The sequence below is a fragment of the Hibiscus syriacus genome, unplaced genomic scaffold (assembly GCF_006381635.1).
Source record: "Hibiscus syriacus cultivar Baekdansim isolate YM2019G1 unplaced genomic scaffold, ASM638163v2 tig00002237_pilon, whole genome shotgun sequence".
Classification (NCBI taxonomy): domain Eukaryota; kingdom Viridiplantae; phylum Streptophyta; class Magnoliopsida; order Malvales; family Malvaceae; genus Hibiscus; species Hibiscus syriacus.
In genome coordinates this window covers 809531-829381 of record NW_024061918.1, presented here as the reverse complement: position 1 = coordinate 829381, position 19851 = coordinate 809531, and the positions used below count along the sequence as shown (strand labels likewise).

Genomic DNA, 19851 nt, shown 5'->3' with positions numbered 1-19851 from the left:
TTGGGTTCATGTTCGGAGGATTATACCGCAGCAAAAATATTTGCACAGATCTGTCCACGACTCCATAGAACCCGCTGGAACTCCACTCAACCATGCCCTTGCTCTGTCTCGTAGGGAATATGGGAATAGCTTTTTCAGAACATCTTCGTGCACCTCTTTTGGCGAAAAGAATCGCACATTTCCAAGAAGTTACGAATATGCTGCCTGGCATCTTCATTTGGCATGCCCCCAAACTGCCCTATAGAGTTTAACATGTTGAACATGACAGGTTTCAGCTCGAAATGGGCTGCCTGAATATCGGGTGCCACAATTCCATGGTTGAGATCCTCTAATTGGATTTAAATGATCACGAATAGCCCGAGGCCTAGCTGCATTCCCAGCATTTGGATTTGCCTCGGCATGTTGATCACCCTCATGGCCAATGCCCTGATTTCCGAGTTGGTACATATTGCACGTTGTGCTCGTCTTCTTTGTCTAAAGAGCCTTTCAATTTCAGGATCAATAGGTTCCAATGGCTCTTCAAGGTTGCTTCTGGTCATAAACTCGAAAAAAAATCTGAAAAATTAAAGAAAATCTAAAATAAAGATAACTAAAAGAGAAAAATTTACACAAGTAATATAAAAATGCTATGACAAATCAATTAACTTCCAGTTGCAAGTTCCCCGGCAACGGTGCCAAAATTTGTCGCTGTTGTGAGTACTAAAAATGATCGGATATGTGCAAGTATACACAATCAAACAAGTAATAAAGTGATAAGTAGAGTATCGTCTCCACAGGGAATTGGGGAAATCAATAGGTTTGTCAAGGCACTTTACTTTGCACCTAAGTAAAGTTAGTTATGGTATATACAGATGAGAATGCAGTGGCAAAATGGAATGGACGTAGTGGAAATGGAGTGGTGATAGTGTGGTAGCAGATGGATATGTCGTGGCAAAGTAAATTGTGATACGTGAAAACAAATGGAAATGTCAAGGCAAAATAAAAATGCAAATACTAGATTTAATATATATAGGACTTTAGCTTTCTCACAAGACAAGCAGCAATGGAAATGAGTGATGGGAGACACAAGGAAAACTTAAGTTTATTTCTCTGAATGGTGCTTCTTCTATGCTTACCCTGCCCGACAGAGTCTACTGATGTGCCCTATGCTATCTATAGTAAGGGACTCGACAGACTAAATATGCCCTGGCAAAACCGATTGGCGTAAGCCCAAGCAGTGATCCTATTGACTCAGCTAATAGAATATGTCTCGGCAATACCTTTGTGCGGCAGCATTAACATCTAACCTATCGTTTATACCCAACTCCTTTTAGTCGAATGAAATCCTAGCCTTATCTCTAAGGTGGATTAGGCCTAGTTACTACCTAGAACCCGTTGTTTATGTAGTTCCTCCCTAGCTTCTCTCGAAGTCTAAAGATAAAAAATTGCCAAGGCATTCTCTCAAACCTCATGAACCCTCCTAAGGAAAGGCTACTCTCGTAGCTCCTACAACCTTAAGGCTTTAAGTCTCACAAACAAAACTGAATAAAGCATGAAATAACAGCCATTCATTAAAACAAAAACTTAAACATCCATGCGAACCCCACCAAATATGATTAGTTCATGGTGGGGTTCGAATTCAATAAGCACAAAGCAAGATTCATTCGTTCCTTACAACCCAATCAACGAAATATGAAAACAAGTACTAAGGGGAGGAGAAAAAGCCTTCGACGTGCACTGCCTAATGCTTCCCTCTACCACCACGAGCTGCTCATAGCAGACTGGCTCCTCTCGGATGCTCAGAACGCCACTCCCTTCAACTTGTCAAGGAGAAATGCCACGGCAATTGGGATTGACGGAGAAAGTTCTCTCTCTAACTTTTTAAGATCAAATGTAGCTGGAACTAAAGTCCTCTTCAATGTGGCTTCATCCTATATTTATAAGGGAGAAGAAATCCTAAGGTTTGGTGTTAACCATCCTAGGAAACCCCAAAACCATGGTTGAGATGCTTGGGAGTCGAGCAGACTGGCATAATCCCGCTACAGGCGCCCTAGGACTGACAGGATCTACAGGGTCAGACTAGGCAACGTCATCAACAGAACCGGTGGTTGAAGCACCATGCTGCGGTGGGTATCTCGGGCAGGGCATGCGTAAAATCCGGGACAGCTGGCTAGAAAATATCTTCTCTCTCCTTGTACGCTCCTGAAATGCCATTTGAACTTGGCATTTTTATTTAGCTCAGCAATATCCTTATGCCACGGCATTTTAAATCCTCTTCTCCTTGCTTTCAACACATGCACATCATCAGACAAGTACATTTCCCATAAAGCAGCACCGCTGTAAAAATAAAATGCCACGGCAAACTGAACTCCACCACATGCAACTATATGCTCTCCTAAATGCATCTAAATGGTTCTAAATGGTCTTTTAGACATTCAATAACTTAAGTAAAAAGGTACAAAAATGTGACCTTTTACGGAGTTATCAATGTGTTTATTGAGTTTGTCCTCAAGAGAGGAGAAAAATATATTTGATGCACATGATAATGAATGTTTGATGCAAAGATGCACATTTCATGTATCCTGTATGTATGTGTTGATGTATGTTTTCTCGATTTGGAAGGAGAATGGTTGCGAGAGCAGTCTTCACTCTATCCTTGATTTTGTTTGTCTTCATTTCTTGCAAACCTCGACCTGAGACAATATTTTTCCCTGCCACATCAAATTTTGCCCCAAAAATTTATCTTCTCTTTTTCCCTAGCTTCGATCTTGAGTTTCAGAGAGATATTTGTTGAATTCCAAGATATGCTTCCAGAGAACTTATCTTGTTTGAAAATGCTTTTCTTCCTTTGAATTTTCAAAATTTGAAAAATATCAAAAGGAATTTTGAAAATATTGTCTCATCCTAAGTTTCACAATTGAAGCAAATCATAAAACAGGAGTTCTACTCTTTTAATCTTTGATAGCTGCGAATCTTTGACAAATATCAAGATCGAAAAGTTGGTTTAGATGTTGGCTACCTAAATCCTAAGGTTTGTTTCCCTAATTTGGTCATCGTGAAGATCATGGCTTGCCCCTCTTTCTTGGCTTGACATTTAATCGGAATGAACAAAATGACACAACTAGCATAATCAATAGCTAGACCTTTTAGAACACTTCTATTTCAGTTCTCTGAAATCTTACATTTGTTCAAGTTTTGTAGACTCACCTAGTCAAGGTAGTGCAGAAATATCGGTCTAAAAATGAGATTTTGAGTGCTCGTGTGAGTTCGATTATAACAGGTGTTCCTCAACTCCTTTAGTCCATATTCACCGAAACTCCTTATTTAGTACACTTGATTTAATTTGTCATTGTTTGGATAGCTGAATTCAGCTTTGATTGTACATATCTTATAATTGTCTTAGTTCAGCTAGCTGAAGGATTCATGTCATCAAAAAGTCTTTGACTTGACAACCACAGTAGAGCAAACACCAAATTGCCAAGTACCCGATCTATGTCATGGTTTGAATGTAACCTATTCATAAAGTCAGGGCTTTCGAGTTTTCTCTATAACCAATTGCTTTAGCGGAATAGCTCAGCTTTATTGTATACATATATATTATCTATTTTTTTGTTAGGTAAACGAATTCTATTTCTTAAGCTCATTGAGGAGAACTTGTTATAGCCCAGGTGTTTGTTGAAGGTCTGAAAATCTCATCGTTAGAGTTCAATTCCCAAGCAACTAACCTAAACTAGATTCACCTACTCGACCATTCCATCTGAGAAGATCATGATCATCATTGAACGTCATCAACAAAAGTAGAAACCAATTAGTTTTGCAATCTCATGTGCTAGTTGCCCCATTTTGTCTGCTCCTAACACATACCTGAATGCCAAATCCTTGATGGACTCTTCATGAGAAGAGAAAACTAGCTAGGTCCCTACATAAGAATGATATGTAATCTGGTGTATATTTAGATTAGGATAAGGGGTCTTTGTTTTGTAGGGGTGGCAATCTTGTCATTTGTCAAAGATTTACAACCTCAATTATTAAAAGCTTTTAATTAAAATGATATTCAAAAAATTTCAAGATTGAAATTTGCTCATTGTTCATTTCCTAAGAAGGAAACATTTTATTTAAAATGTTCGAATGTCAAATGACTTATAAACATTTAAGCATAAGAAGAAAAACAAGTTCAAACAAGATGACATGCATGAGAATGCAACAAAAACCCCTGATGGATGCCCCAGTAGACTCCCGATCAAAATACCCTATCACATATTGAATGTCAATGTCCCATAATCAATCAGATCTTAGACCTTGCGATTCAATGTCCAACAATTCTCAATGGTATGCCCCGAGCTCCCAATATGATAGTTGTATATGGCGTTAACATCGTGGTCTTCAGGATATGAGGCCTCTCTTGGTTTGGATTGAACCGGAGTCACAAGATTCATCTCAATTAGTATTAGGAACAACTCCTCATATGTCATTGGGATTGGATCAATGTGATTCTTTTCACGGAAGACATTATGAGGTCTAGTACCCAGGTTAGTTAGGTATGATCCCACCATGTTAAACTCAGCTCATTCCTCAATGTCAATACTACTAGTTCTTCTTATCTGGCCATTCGTGACAGCTCTTTCAATCATTTCTCCACACATGACGATGTCAGAGAAACTCTTGGTGACAACTCCTATCATGTAGTTGATATATGGAGACTTCAATGTGTCAATGAATAGAGTGATGAACTCTCTTTCAGTCATTGGTGGATGTACTTGAGATGCGACATCCCTCCATCGTTGAGCATGCTGTTGGAAGCTCTCATCACTCTTCATCTCTATATTTTGAAGTGTTGTTCGATCCGGGGCCATATCAGTCATGTGCTGATATTGACTTAGAAAGACACTAGCTAAATCCTTCCAGGGGCGGATTTGAGTACGAATCAGTTGATTGTACCACCTTAAAGCAGGTCCAATCAGACTGTCTTGAAAACAGTGGATCAACATCTGATCATTATTGGTGTATCCAGTCATCATTCGGATAAACTTTGTGAGATGTTCATTGGGGAAACTGGTTCCATTATATTTCTCAAAGTCGGGCATCTTGAATTTGAGTGGGAGTACCAAGTCAGGAACTAAGACTAGTTCTCTTGCATCAATCTCATTGTGAGAGCTTTGTCCTCTCATTCTCTGGAATATCTCTCTGCACCATTATTTCAAATTCTCCAGGATCTCATTGTTGAATCCTTTCATCTTATCGGGATTTAACATGTTGTGATCAGTAGAATGATCCTGAGGATATAACATAGTTGCTCAATTTTTAGTGGCAGAGAAGCTTGTTGGGTGGTTAGGAAGCTTGCAGGGCGAAATGAGTATTGGTGGATTAGCGTGTACCATCACACATTCAGAGGCTTCTTTGGTCGAAGAAATCTTCTCTTTGCATCTCTCTTGGTTAAGCCCATTCAGTTTGGCTACAAGTTGATCAACCAAGTCATTTTGATTTTGCAAGATATGATCTATAGTGGCTTTTACGCCTGCTCCATTTTAGCTTCCCACTATGCTTGCATCTTTTGCAAACTCTCTTCCAGTTCTTTCTTCAGTTTCTCAAATTTTGTTTCCATTCTCAATATTGTGTGAACGAAATTTCATAGTTAGAAGCACTTCCTCATAATCGTCCACGAGATAAACCTATAATTCCATGATTAATGCATGTACAATGCTTAAAAGAGCCATGCAGAATGCAATGATGCGAATGCATATGAAAAAATGTTGATGAAATACAATGCAAATAAAGACGAAAAATGACACAAATAAAAGAAAAGAAATAAGTTAGTACGGTTAAGACAATCAATAAAATTAAAAGATGATATATAAATACAACACCTACTCAATCACGGTATCTACCCAAACATGCTTTATACCCAAATGATTTATTTCAAGAAAATGATCCTAACCGCATGGTATCTAATTCACATGCTTTTATTCAACAAAATTTAAAGCAAAATGAAAAGGTTCAGAAATGCTTCTCCTTTGTGTACACTTATTTTGGATACCTAACAACGGATAGAGGTTCGGTATAACTATACCTAGAGTGACCGTTCTACGGTTCACTACATGCATGGTTTTGGCTTTATGAGGAAAAGGGTACTCGAATTATCCTTGATGTTGGTGCCTCCTTAGGCTGTCAAACCCTCAATCATGGCCCATTACAGCCTCGTGCGATCGAGTTCAATTCGCGAGGATACATTTTCTTATGTCCATACGGAGAAACAATTTATCTCATATAGACATAAAGTATATGAACCCCAAAAGTTACTTACTAAAACCCATGCGGAGAAACAAATTATCTCACGTAGGCTAAGCTTTCACCTCAACTTAAAAGGGACAAAGCTCGTAAGTGAGCTTATTGTATGTAAATGCACGTGTTATGTGTGCGGAGAAACTCACAAACCTTTAAAAACATGACTAAATATGAAACTTTCACAAGCTCTAAAAATCTGTTCAAATCTCTGAAGATCACTAAAAATAAAAATCAATTAGTTAAAAATAAAATAATGTATGATATATTGAAACTCAAAATAAACAAAAGGATCATAAATCAAATATAATTTAAGTTTGTAGTTTCCAACTACAAAACAACGTATAATCGTTTATGGCCTGACTCTCGAAGTCCCCAACGGAGTCGCCAAGTTGTTATAACGTCTCCCTCGGGGATCTGTTAGACTTGAAAAAATTAAATTCAGGGAAGGTGATGAAATGTGATTTGAAAAATAATTTGATCTTGGAGTCGCCACCAACCTTTATGTCTTCGTTTTACCAAAGATTCGTTTTAAGAGTTCGGGAGTTGGTTACGTGTGGGGAAGGGTGAGCACCCCCACAACGCCCAAATTTTGGTACCTGAACGATTATACAATGTTTAAATATTGGGAATTACAAACTTTGAAATGTATTTAAATTATGACCCTTTTATTCATTCGAATTTATTCAAAAAAAGTGAACGATCTTTGAAAACGTATTTGTTTTATAGTTAGGAGACTTTTTTCATAGATTCCCCTCACAAAAACGTTATTTTTCAATTTTTGCAAAAGAAAACAAAACAAAACAAAATGAAATAAAATAAAAGTGAAAAGAGTTGAAAAATAATCAAAATAAATAAACATGGAACAAAGAGACTTATCGAATACAAACATACATTTATGAGAAAAATCCTCGAAAAGATATATTCCTTTTAGTTGGAAGATGTCTTCATAGATTTCCCTCACAATAAACATTTTCTCATTTACATATTTAGAAGACAATGATGATTTATAAAAGAGGGTGTTAATAATTATTTAAATATGCACATAAATAAGGGATCAACATGCAAGCTTTCTAAACTATCCATCGAGATTAAAAATATCATACCAACCAATGTAAATAAATAAGACCGAAACAAAAATGTAAATATACCACAAGCAAGATCTATGACTAAAATAAAATGAAATAATAAATTAAAATGCCAAAATGTAAATACTGAAAACTTAATGCTGGAAATAAAAGAGGACTGAAATAAAATGCTGGAAAGTTAAAAGACAGAAAAGTAAAATACTGAAATTAGGGTGCTGAAAAATAAATAAATAAACAAAAATAAATTGCATAAATCTAAAAGTTAGGGGTTAGTTTGAATGAAGTAAATGTTAGAGTATTAACAAATCATTGGCTAAAATAAAAATAAAAAAAATTAATGTACCCACATCATAAATAAATAAAATGGAAAATATGGAATATTAGTGACTAAATTATGAATAACGAAACTTAAGTGTTAAAAATGAAATATATCAAACATAGAGCTTTAGGGACTGGAATAAAAAAAAACCGGCAACATTAGAGGTTTTTAAACGCAATTTTACATATAAATTTGGTGGCCATTTCGTAAAAATACGCTAAACATCGGAGGGTGTAATCATGATTAATCCAACACTTGAAGCGTCCAATGTAAAATATGACAAGAGAAGAAAGGACTATAGGTGAAATTAACCCAAAAATGATTTTAAAGCAATCTGTTTGTTATTTTGAGTGAAAACCCAAACAGTTTGGCCCCTCCCTCCTCTTCTTCACGCAACATTAACCAGGAAACAAAAGCCAAACTACCGACCACTCAAGCTCAACCCCGGCAAAAGATGACCTCCTTCTCGGCGACCTTGTTACTCCGACGAGCAAATCGACAACCAGGTAAATTGAACTCCTTATTCTAATTTATTATTTCAAAACTAAACATGCATGTAAAAAGTGAAAATACCTTTGAAAAAAAATTGACTATGAATCTGAAAATTTTTCCTGTGTATTGATTTTTTTCAATGGTTACAAGCTTTTTTCTCCCCTTTTACACTGTCTTGATGGGGTTTTATATCCGGTTTTGGGTTTACAGGAAAGAGGAAAAAACAAAACCCCTTTCTTCTACTTTTTATTGCATGGACGAGAGAGAAAAGGGGGATTTGATTTCGACGAAAATCACGCTAGCAGTCGGTGCATGTGGGAGTGACCGGCGCGAATCTCGTTGGTGACGACGTTAGGCGAGCGTGGAAGTTGAAGTGGTCCCTTGTTTGTCCCTGGACAAAATTAGGGTATTACACTTATGTTTTGATTTCACCTCATTATTATTATCCCTCACTAAATTAATACTTAGCATGTGTTGATTTCACGCGTAGGTGTTAGTACAAATGGAGTAAGGAGTGCAGCTGACATCGTCAGTCAAAAGTTAACTTATCAGTAACAGTATGACAACTATGTCTACTTTTGATATACTTAGATGGCATGTAATAGACTTATGATAAATGCTCTGTAAATTATTTGACTTATGATGATTGTAATATTTAATATGTTAGAATTTTAAGACTATTTTACATACTATAAGTTAATGAACGTTTTATTATTATTACATTAAAATGTTTTATATATAGAAACAAAATTTTTACTGGTTTTCAAAAGCGAAAATGTTTTAAAAGTCATGTGACATCTGTGACTTGTGTACGAAACGTATACGGGAAATGGGTGTTACAATCCCCTTGCCTAATGCCTCTTTCTCCTTTAAAATAGCCTACCAAACTTTCATTAAAAGCAATAGAGAATCTAGAGTGTACAACACAAGCTTCAATCAACTTTATAAATTGGACAGGCAATCCCAAGCCCTCCAAAATAGCTAACAAAAAGCTCCAACTCAAGGAATCAAAGGCTTTTTGAAGATCAATTTTTATAGCACACCTAGGAGAAAGTGTACACCTTCCATATCCCTTAACTAATTCTTCGGCAAAAAGTGTATTATCCTCTATACACCTTCTTTTCACAAATACATATTGGTTAAGAGGAACCATCCCAAGAAAGTACCCAGCCAATCTAGCCACCAGGATCTTAGTGATGCACTTGTAAATAATAATACAACATGATATAGGCCTAAATTCTTTGGCTATCATTAAATTAGGAGACTTGGGAAAAGAGTTGCCTTTATTTCCTCTTTAGTACATCACTAATCAAGCCATCTCTTTCTTCAGCAGGAAAATAATACCCTAGAAGACTCCTAACAAAAGCAGCAACAAATCCTTTCACATTACTATCAATAGTATCAAATTGCTTAGTGAAGAACCTGATCATTTCAGAAGACATAAAATCAAAAGTATCTAATTTATTCCCTTCCTCATCCATGATAGCCCTAATTGTGTTCTTTTTCCTCTTAACAACAACTTGTGAGTGAGAAAATTAGTACAATGATCCCCTTCCAAAAGTCAATTCTCCTTAGCTTTTTATTGATAAAACAATCTTTCTGTCTTCTCTAATTCTACCAATTCATAATGTAGTTATTTTTCAACAGCCAGATTATCCATCTCAGGCCTAGCCAAGTTAGCAACCTGATGACTCTCTAAATGCTCTCTTTTCTCAGCAACCCTCCCAGAAATATTAGAGTAATACTCTTTATTTAAGGCTCTCAATTATTTAAGGCTCTCAACACATTCTTAAGCCTTTTCAATTTTCAAAATAGAGCTTTCATTGGATCCCCTTGCACAGGAGCCGCCCAAGATCTCTCAACTACATTCTTGAATTAAGGATGGCTAGCCCAAAAATTGAAATATTTGAAAGGCTTTGGCTTGGAAGCAACATTATCACTAGAAGGCCATAAAACAGCCAAACAGTGATCTCAGTCCCTAGGGGTCTGAAATTCCACATGAGATTCAGCAAAAGGCTCACACCATCTGTCATTAACCAGGAACAATAGTCCTGCTATCGAGAGAGAAAACAATTATTTTCTATGTTATTTTCTAGCCCAAATTTACTAAAATAAAAATTAATCCTGGCAAAAGGGTAACTTTTGTCTCTGTAGTAGACTCAATTTATCATTTTCGCCTCTATCGTATTTTTGCATCAATTTAGCCTTCGAAATTGCTCTACATCATTCTATACCCTACCCAAACTTAAAACCTTAAAATATAAACCCTAAACCCTAACCCAATTACCCTTAAGATGTAAACCCTAAATACTTAGGATTTATAATTTAGTGTTTTAAGTCAAGGCCGAAAAGGGTATAGAATGATACAATTGAATAACTTTGAGGGCTAAATTGATGCGAAAGTACGATAGGGGTGAAAATGATAAATTGAGTCTACTACATGGATAAAGGTAACCCTTAAGCCTTTACTCCTAAACCTAAAATCAACTCGTTTGGATCGATTTAAATTCACCTAAATGTTTCAGGAAAACAATGTTGATGTCTACATGAACGGGCATGACCACTGTTTGGAGCACATCGCGAGCATTGATGGGTAAAGCTTTCCTAATTAATTCCAGATTGATTTGTTCGGAAATCTGAACGAATGAAGTGTTTGGGAACGCAGTTCCATCCAATACTTAACGAGCGGTGGAGGGTCCAAAGCATGGAGCGGTGACCTTAAACCCGAAGACGATGTTGAACGCACCGCCAAGTTCCTGTACGACGGGCAAGGCTTCATGTCAGTGGAGATGAATGAGAATGACGTCATGATTGTGTTCTATGATGTTGATGGCAAGGTTTTGCACCATTGGAACATCTCTAAATTTCTCTGCTCTGCCGTTTAGAAAAAACTTGCATCAATCAGGACCAAAATGAATAAAACAAAAACCAAAACATATATATATATATATATATATATTTGCAGAGTATGTAAATAATGTTATCTTGGAGATTTCATTAGATTTGCCAATTTTTATTTCCAAGTATTTAATTACTATACAAATGAATGTTCATGTATTTGTCAACATGAATTTTTTTTTTGGCAAAGAAGTGGATTTTTTTTTCATTTGTTTTTATGTTTATGTGGGATTTTTTTATTTTAATTGGCATACTTTCAGAAAATCTAAAATTAAATTTTATTTCAGAAATATTTAAAGACATTATTCTTTTGTAAAGTTAAATTAAGTTAAAATATATATAATCCTCTAAATATATTAAAAATAAGTCTCCAAAAATCTTCGTATCCAGTACTTGCATTGTAGGCAACATAAGTTCAAATTAGTTTTCAGGACTCAAATCGTATCCAATACTTACATTGTAGGCAATACAAGTTCAAACTAATTTTGATGGGCACTTACATCTTTCCAACACTCTAAATTTCTTACTTTAAAAATTTAAATTTAAAAATAAATATAAATTAAATAAAAAATAATTAAAAGAATATAATATTAATTAAATATTTAATTAATAATAATTTAATTTTATGATGAATTTTAAATTTAATATTAATTTTATCGGAAGGGGAAAGAAAGGGAATGCTCCCAATGGATCTAGAATAAAAAAATTAGCTGACTCTTATTCCCATATGTAATGGGGTAAGAGGGAGGTAAGATAGTAGGCTGCCCAACGTCAGGTTGAGAGCAGCTTCCGTGGGAGACCTCCATATTATGAAATGTCCTCCGTGGGACTCGATCTCATAACCTCAAGATTAAGAATCTTGTGCTCTACCAACTGAGCTGGATGGTCATTTCAAAAATTAGTTGACCCTTATTCCCATATGTAATGGGATAAGAGGGAGGTAGGATAGTAGGCTGCCCCCAACGCCAGGTTGAGAGCAGTTTCTGTGGGAGACCTCCAAATTTCTTAAAAAATATGAAAGAACAAAAATAAATAACTTGATTAACTAAGCAAATATACGTATCTAACAATTTCGAAATTCTTAAATTTGATGAACTCATATTTTTGTACTTTTCAACTACATTTTCTCATTAACTATACATTATAAATGTACTATTTTCTATTATCATTTCTATAATAAAGGATAAAGTATATCAAATATCAATGAAGCTTAGTACCGTATTGATTTTTTATTAAGTTTTCAATTATTTTAATTATAAGATTATATTTTAATTTTAAATTTAACTATATACCATGGAGTTTATTATCTAACAGTATGATAATAGGGTCAAAATGTCATCATTTTGATGTGGTTATTAATGGCTAAAACGACGTTTTAGAAACTAAATTTTAAAGGTGTATTAATTTTGTCACTAAACTTTCAAACAATTAATTTTTTTACACTGCGCTTTTTCAATTGCTGTGGATCGACAATGAATCGTAGTACATCATTAGTTAGTCTTCACTCATCTATCTTCTTCTAGATTTGACTTTTCACGAAACCCATCTAAAATTAACGAAATTGTACAAAACCAAAAACAAAAAAACCCGTCAATTTAGGGGATTGAGTGTTTTATCATATTTGAGGGATTTGAGGTGTTTGTTTAAAATATTTGAACTGTGAGAATCAGTATTTTGAAAAGACGAACAACATACTTCAAATTAGTTTGATCAGGCAATCCTTAGAGGAGTACAAAGTATTAACACATCAAACATTTAGATGAATTTTTCATCGATTTAATATAAATTTTGTGAAAAACCAATTCAATGAGAAAATCGATACATTTAAGAGTAAATTGTTTAAAAGTTTAATATCAAAAAATGAATTGTTTAAAAGTTTAGTATTAAAAATTTAAGTGTATCGATTCACAAATCAGAGGAGAACAAGGTATTAACGCGTCAAATGTTTAGTGTCAAAAAATGATTTGTTTATAAGTTTAATGACAAAACCAATACACTTAAAATTTAGTGCATAAAACGACATCGTTTTAGATATCAACAACTGTATTGAAATAATATTGTTTCATCCATATCACCACAATAGCAAAAAGATTTGTCCACGTCTAGAGATGGCAATGGGTCGGGTTGAGTCGGATTTTTTGTCAACACAACCCGACCCAATATATATATATATATATATACATTCTAATCAACCCAAAAATATATATATCTTTTACTTGAATCTGACCCAACCCAATTTTTTGTAGTATAAATTCGATCTGACCCGACATAAATTAATGACCTAATTAAAAAAAAACCTATAGAGAGGGGGTATTATAGCAATTATTCATAAATTTATATGAAAATTATTCTATTACCCTCAGGTCGATTCGAAGGTTTTTCACCCTCCACCCGAACCCGACTCGACCTAATCTTGTATAAAACCCGACCCAGACCCAGCCTAATTTTTTTTAAAAAAAAATCAACCCTATCAAGTTGGGATCATGATAGAATGGGGTTAAATTGTAATCCCTATCCACACCATCTTACAATTAAAATTTAGCGAACCAATTATATAATTGATTATAATTGAAGATAAGGCTAAAATTTAATACTATAATCAGCGCAAATGGAAGCCAAAACAATATATATTAGGTGCATAACGTTGAGTGATAATGTAGTTTAAGTATTATATGTGAAATCCAAAATCAAACGGAACACAAATCTGGATAAGAAAAATTGTAAAGCAGAGACCGATTAAGCACATGGCATCTACTTCACGTTATGAGATGACAAAAGGAAACCTCTAAAAGTAACATTAAGGATTACAGAGACTTCCCACCCCTGCTGCTGATATGAAACGTCCAAAAATAGTTTGCCGATCTTTACATTTGCTTTAAAACTCATTGCAGTTTTCAGCCTACCACTTTTCGTTCAATAAATCCGGTCTCGATCTCTCTCGACACTGTTGTCATTACATTGGTGTTCTTCCTTCATCACAGCCCTTCCATTGCTGGTTTCATCTAAGCTTCCATTGCAGCCTTGATTTGGAGATTTTCAATCACCCTTTTCCCTAGGAGAAGTTGCATGATTAATGGGTTTCCCTGAACCATTATCATTTCCCAGAGAGAAAGTTGTCTCCACTGGAACGTTAGCAATAGTTAACTGTTGAGGCCGTGAATTGGAGCCGGGTGGAGGTAGGAAAACTCCGGTTCCAGGAATGGGTAGATGAGGCGCAAAATGCCTTTGAGCTGCAGCAGCTGACCACCCAGTCGAACCAGGCGAAATGGGAACTGGAGAAGGAAATTGAATAGCAGGGGCAACAGGTGCAGGCACAAATAATGGTTGAACAACATTTGGCGGCGGAATTTGTGGCCGAACTCCTGCGGCTGGCAGTACACCAGTTGTTGGTATTGCTGCATAATGCTTGGGGCCAGCGGAATGGTGAAAATGGGTGGGCAATCGACTAGATGGTGGACCCCATTGTGAAGACTGACAAACTGAAGGAGATAGAGGTCTCTGGTTGTCAGCCATGGATTTCTTCGGTTGATACTTGGTAAATGTAACAAGCACACGCTGCTTTCGGACAGAAGGAAGTGCATGTTTGGCGAAATCAAGCGATTTTCCTTCCATCATGAGGAGCGATCTGCACCCAAGTTATGAAATTCACAAGAAGGAATATGAAACAAGAGAAGACAACCCAATTGAACTCAACAAAGAAGTGCTACAAAAGAAGGCAATCCTATGATACTCGGGACTTGAGTGCGTGTGTGAGATATAGGTACTTTTCTAACGCAAATATGTTCAATTCTTAAAAGCTTTTCAATGTATTTGAAGGATCTTTAGAGGATCTTATGCCCATACTCACGTCTGAATGTGTGTCCAGAACAGATACTTATGAAGAGTTGAACAACTCAACTTCTATTACTTAGAAGCATTATTACCATTTTTAGGACTAACTTAATAGTTAAATTTTTAACGCAAAAAAGAATCAAATATAGACATCATTCAATTCTAAACAATCACAGTAAAACATTTACCCAGGGGCAAGAGAAAGCTTTAGAGAGGCTTTGAAGTCCCCCGGATGGTTGATTCCAATAACCCTTCCAAAAGTGATGTCGCACTCGGTCAAGAACAATATGAAAGTAGGGTTTCCGACCCAAGGTGGCCACGTTCGAGGTGATGAATGATCCCCCTGGAAGAACAAGACCGTAACATTAGGCTCAAAGATTAGCTCATTGTATACAAAACCATCACCAGCACCATCTTTTATCAACCTAACTATAGACATCAATGATGCAAGAGTCCGGCTTTGCAGTAATAACTTGCAAGTCAACCAAAAGTTCAATAGCATCTTGCAGCAAGGAAGGAATGGCTTCAATTCTCCGATCTATTAAATCAAAATCAACGTAGAAAGAGATTAAAATATTTTCCTTGAAAAATTAAAAATAAAACTGCATTTATGAGTTGGGTGGGTAGGGGAAGGAATCAAAGAGAAGGCTTGAAACATGCCTTTGCAAGTCCAGGCAGCCATTTCATCATCTAGAGGTGCATCAGCAATTGGAAGGCCCAATTGAACCATCTCTCTGCCACGTCCCTTCATGGGTTTTCTAGAAGCCACATATGACTGGCCAGCTTCTCGTAAATTATCAGGTAATCGATTCAGGTATTACTGATATTTGAATGCAAGGATACTATTCTTATATAAACATCCCAGAAAATACACTACCAGACTTTTTAAGCATGAGCAAAAACATCCATTCCTCGTAATACAGAAATCAGCTAAAGAAGAATAACAAAATCTGAGAATTTACAATAAAATTTAACAATAATTGTTAATTGTTATAAAAGAAACAGTAACACTGTCAACCATCCCTAGGACGATCTGCAGATTCATTATAGGTAGCAGCTTGACCCGAAAGAGAAATGATAGAGAAAACTATAAACAATAGTTATAATACCTAACGACTGGGTTCAACATTGATACGATTCAGCTGAAAGCAAATAAAAGCAGAGGGCAAATGATGTGTATAGAAGAGGACCAGAATATGATTACAGGACCTTACCAGCAACCCAATAATGAAATTTTAGGTGTTAAAATGACCCAAAAAGAGAACGTGTAAGAGAACTTGCCTTGAAATTGTCCTCTCTTACCGGCGGCCCTCAAATCATTTACCAAATAGACAAGGTTTGAAGTTTCCTTCCCATCAAACAGTGTCTCATACAATTTTAACCCATCCACCACGTTAACCTTAAAATAAACAATAGGATCCTACGTATAAATAGAATGGGGGAGAAAGATGCAACAATCTATCAGATTATCCGGAGTTTCACGAAACGTCATCATAAAAATTACAAAGAATTACTGTCTTTCCATCAAACATCTCGTTACCAACAAAAGTTTTTGGATGCAAGACCAGATTCTGCTTTTCATTCTGATTTTGAACAGGATGCGAATCATGCTCTGAAAGATCATAAATATAAATACATAGCTTGCACTTTCATAACCTCCTAGGAGCTAAAAGCTCTTTTACATGGGCTCGGCATTGTAGAGGATAGAAACCGGGCTGAAACGACAGGGATTCAGATGCAAAATCTGGGTCTGGAACAACATTGGTAATTCAGACTCGGCAACAAAGAAAGCGAGCCAAAACAAACACCAAATGAACAAACTGAATAGCATAGAGAGCAATTGATGATTGCTAGGTTGTGTACGACCAAACTGAAACAATAGAATACACAAACTGGCCCAAAAGTTGACAGAAGGAATATAAGCCTCTTTCACTAGCGTTTCTTTTAGTAAAACAAAGACATAAATCACGTGTAAATATAAACCAATTCAATTATAAAACAAAACTAATACATAAGCCTCGTTATCTTTAATGTGTCCAAAAACTCAACTAGATTGTAAAACCAAAATTTAATTATAAAATTACATTAGAAAATAATTCCAAAAGGAGGAAAGCATTTTTGTGAGCCATTAGACTATCCATAAGGTTTTTAGGGACGCTTATTAGCCGAATTCATGGCTGCAAAATTACGGATGAAGGGAGAGTCCGGCATTCAAATAAATGCCCCTAAATCCTAATAGATAATTGTAAACGAAACTAAGACATAAGCCTCATTATCTTTAATGTGTCAAAAAAAGTCGAGAGTATAAAAACCAAAATTTAGTTATAAAATTACATTAGACAATAATTACAAAAAAGAAGAAAGCATTTCTGTGAGCCATTAGACTATCAATATGGTTTATAGGGGCCCTTATTAGCTGACTTCATGACCGCAAAACTTCAGATGAAAGGAGAGTCAGGCATTCAGATACATACACCTAATAGATACTTGTAGCCAAGTCCATGTAACATAAGTTAAAAGCAACCCATCAACAAAGTAAAAGGATGTACCTTTGAAGTTTCGCGTGCATCCATCGTTTACATCCTCACTTCCAGGTTCTGTATTTCCAGGCGTTGCTTATTTTGAACTCTCTGACCTTTTTAAGCTGCTATCAGCATATCATCCAGAACCAGTATCTGGGTTCAAAGCCCAAAAAAGAAATACAAATGTAAGGCCCAAAAGGCAGACCATCGAGTACAACACATTTTTACTATTAATAATGGGTATAGTTAACTTGTTTAAAAACATTAAGAAATTGTCATCCAAAATGGTACGGCTAACAAAAACATCAAGTGCGAAAGCATAATCCCTGGGAGTTATCGGTAAAACCAGGACGGTTGCCTTATGCAATGATACGAATTTCAGTCATCCCAACACAACAAATAATCTATCTTAACTAGCTGAAGAATAGAATGAATCATTCACTCACGTATTATCTGTTTACTGCAATGTATAAGTCATCAATATCAACACCCCAAATCATTTAGAAGTACAAAAACCAATCATCCCCTCACAGTGAATAGCCAAATATAACAAGCTACAAATAGAAGCTAACAATCACTAACGAATTAAGCGTTCACCGGAATGTAAGTAAAAGTCACCAACCCAAAATCATTTAGAAGTACAAGTTTCAATCATCCGATCACAACAAACAAACAAACCTAACACCTATAGAATAAAAGGTATCATTCACTATCGAGGTCAATGTTCACTGGAATGAAAGTGAAAGATATGAAATCAATAAACATGAAACAATCTGTAACCTTTTCTATCCTCTGTCACAGTTGAACCTTCATCCTCATCCTTCCCGAGCTCAAAACATGAATTAAATTCCTCCTCTTGTTTCTCACTCACTTTCTCATTTCTCTCGGAAACTGCAGTAACAGTCGAATTCCCATCACAATCCACCCCAGAGTTCTGCACTTCTTTGAAAACATAGATCATATGTCCCTTAAAGCCAAAGCTAGGCCTTCTAAATTCCTTTCCCCCAACTTTCGTGTGATCGTAGTGCCTTTGCCAACGTCTCCAGGCCACCTGTTGAAGAGCATAGGAAACCTCAGCAATCGAAAAGAACTGCTGCATATGAAGCACGGGGCTCCAATGGCATCTCCGTTGTTGAATGCAGGCTATGAGGGATTCTTACTCCCCAGCTTCCCCAACCTCAAGAAAATGATTACAAAGGGCGTCAATCATAGCATTGGCTGCCGCGAATTCACCACGCAACCAACAGATAAAGCCATCACGCTCATCGGGGAACCAATTCTGGTAATGTTTCTGGTTGAACTCTCCTTCTCCTGCATCACCATCGCCGCCGCCGCATGCTCCTACGACTGAAGGAGCAGGAAACGGCATTTCATCTGATAAAATTACATTTCCCGATGGCACTGCCATTGAGGACAAAAAAAAACACTCAAACTATTAAAACAACATACATAAATAAAAATACCCAAAAACATATCTAATTAGCTTAAATCTCGCATAATCCAGTGTGATCACGTAAAATCAGAAACAAAAATATTCTTAAACTCAAAATAATCCAACTTCAGAACTATGTATAATTCATATAAAAAGATTAAAAACTGGGTCTTTCTCTTTATATATATGGAGTTTAGCCGATCTGACAAAAGATTTGCACTGAAAAAAGGAAGCTGAAGAACAAAAGAAAAACTGGGAAGTGGCGTTGGTTTGGTTTAATCAGTTCTGGAAAAAAAAACGGGGTCCTTGCTTTGCTTTAGTCGTGTTGTAGATGACGTGAAGATTGGGATAATTAAAAACCAAAATCAAAGCGATCAAGGGTTTGGGTTTCTGGTTTTTGGAGTGAAAGAACGGAATGTGTATTACTCATGGATACTAAAATCCAAGCAAACGAATTTCTTCTGGATATCATCAATTCCTTTGATGTTTTCATACTCGAATGTGGACAAGTTTATTTTTGGGTTTTTTATTTTGTATATTTGGGCTCAACTTCTCTGTGTATTGCCGGAAAGTTATACATTGTTGGAGTCTTAATATACAGTTAAGAAAAATGTTATTAATATTGTTATTATTATTTTTAATAAAATTGGTAAAAAAAATTACTTAAAATATTATTATTTTTACTTAAAATATTAATTTTTTTAATATTTTCGGTAAAGTGTCCAATGATAATAAAATCGGTAAAAAATAATATTTTAGGTAGCGTTTTACCGGATATGTTAACAAAACCGGTAAAGCGCCTAATAATAACAAAACCGGTAGAAATAACAATGTTTCAATAATTTTTTACCAGTTTTATTAAAAAATAATAATAAAATCAGTAGCGTTCTCCTTAGTCATATATTAAGACTGACACACGTGAGACTTTTTCGTATTTGAGGTTAACCATGTAGATTAGTTTTATCAAAAATCAAAATTTATTTTTAAATTATTAAATAATTTTAGTAATTA

At 35.7% G+C, this 19851-nt stretch overlaps 2 pseudogenes; one reads left to right on the top strand and one right to left on the bottom strand.

Annotated features, from left to right (window-relative positions):
* LOC120139066 overlaps positions 1–11042 on the top strand; it is a 30288-nt pseudogene extending 19246 nt beyond the window's left edge.
* A 2622-nt stretch (positions 11043–13664) lies between these two features.
* On the bottom strand, positions 13665–19344 carry LOC120138652 (annotated as a pseudogene).
* Positions 19345–19851: the final 507 nt, after the last annotated feature.